At 33.4% G+C, this 1,929-nt stretch overlaps 1 long non-coding RNA gene across 2 annotated transcripts; it reads right to left on the bottom strand.

Moving 5' to 3' along the window:
* Positions 1-370: 370 nt before the first annotated feature.
* Positions 371-1,923, bottom strand: LOC111382516. 2 transcript variants are annotated; one of them, XR_002700522.1, is made up of 2 exons: positions 1,603-1,923; positions 371-656 (listed from the first exon to the last, which is right to left on the bottom strand). It is a non-coding gene; the product is annotated as an uncharacterized LOC111382516 (long non-coding RNA). The 2 variants fall into 2 exon arrangements; XR_002700521.1 differs by having other exon boundaries at positions 371-672.
* Between the last annotated feature and the right edge of the window lie 6 nt (positions 1,924-1,929).

Raw genomic sequence — 1,929 nt, forward strand, 5'->3', positions numbered from 1 at the left:
TCGAAAAATCTATCGATAATAACCCCGCCGCTAATTTAGCAACGAATTACTAAAGTCATCGATAATTTAGCCACAGAAGAAGCCATCGGTGTTTACCAACGTATATTTCTATTGCTAATTAGCAACAATTTTTTCCGTCACAAATTACTTATAGATTATGTCCGTTGATGATTACCAATGGATTTTCGTCGCTAATTTAAATTAAATTATTAAAAATATATATGATTTTATTTTAATAATTATTTTCTACAAAACTTCATATATGAAAGATTAAAATAAAAGTTGAAATCCAATAAAATGTAAGCATTCCTTAATTTTTGAGTTCCATTTTCTCCCTCACTAAACAATCATCAAAGAAGCGAGCAGCCCATTGATCTGTCAATCCAACCATCTCCATGAATATCTTAAAAAATTAGATTTGATACAGATTCATTGGTCCTTGTTAATCACCTCTTCCACAAATAATATACAACCAACAAAAAAAATGAACAATCACTACCTACAAAAATTTGAGTAGACAATCCAAATTGCACCATGTAAATCTCCAACTAGTCTCAAGAACAAAATGCTTCCGCGTACTTTGACAGCTACTGGATCCCAATTTTCTAGCTTTTCCAAGAGTCGCTTATGTCAACTTTCCAACTTTTGTTTAGAACCTAATATGACTGGATTCTAAGATAGAGAACTGAATTAGAAAAATGGGCACAAGGCATTAGGTTGGCTAACTTTTAAATTGATTTAGATTCAAAATTTTATGATATCCAGTTATCTTAGTGAAGCATCTTACCTGCATAGCATAACCGAATAGATAAAAAGACACGAAACATGGATGAAATAAAGAGAAATAAGACTTTCCAGATAAGCAGAAATTATGCTTAATATAACCCAATCAAGAAAGATTAGCTGCCCCATACATTTAAGTAGAAATTATGCTTATTATAACCCAATCAAAGAAATATTGACTGCCCCATAGAATGAAAGATAATCATTAGGCTGTGCTTATCTCAATATTACCAAACTCCTGTTGATATCGTCCCCGCAATTTAATATGTCATGAAGTGATAGGTGTTGTAGTGATCAATGTATTAAATCTATTAGACACAGCTTTATGAATTCGGGAATTATAAAGTTAGTGTATACACCACTTTCATATTACCACTAGTCAAGCACCAAGATTCATCAGTTAAAAAATACACACAGATCTATTACCAAATAGTGTCTTGTTGACCTCATGGCCATCAACCATCTAATTTTATATTGACTTGATTGTACTTGCATTGATAGAATTCAACACATAGGCAAGATGCCCAATACAATTTTAAAATGTTTATAGTTATTTCCATTTGCAAAAATATGTTACAACTTAACACGCAGAATGTAGACCAACCTAGTATGCACCATGCATTTAAACTTTCCACTACTAAGTATGACAAGGCTTACAGATCATTTCTATCTGCCCCATAATAATCAGATTATCTAACGCAAGGAATACTTGCATTGTAAACGTTAAACTAGATTTTCTCTACTCCATCCATGACATGATCCTTTGTAAATAATCAGGAAAGAAAAAAGAACCAAAATTCAAAAGTCACAGAGTGTTACCTTACTTCCAGCTCTGAATGTTTTCTCGACTTGATTTCCTGTCAAGTAATTGCGTAGCGTTGTATATGAATGCTTGGCTTAAATTATTTGCAAGAGCTGCAACATCATAATCCCTATCATGGACATCATCCTCATCAATCTCCCTAGTCTTGTCTTGCAATGCAGTTGGCCGACTGCTCACATGAAATAAAACAGAGAGATGAAACAATGCCCCCACTTGGCAAAGTACAAATTAGAACAGAATCACACAAATTATATTTCACAGGGCCTAATGTTAGCAGGCCATTGCCTGCCATTGAATCTTCCAGAAATGCCAACTGTGCTAAT

This window comes from Olea europaea, unplaced genomic scaffold (genome assembly GCF_002742605.1).
Source record: "Olea europaea var. sylvestris unplaced genomic scaffold, O_europaea_v1 scaffold2513, whole genome shotgun sequence".
In the NCBI taxonomy this organism is placed as follows: Eukaryota; Viridiplantae; Streptophyta; class Magnoliopsida; order Lamiales; family Oleaceae; genus Olea; species Olea europaea.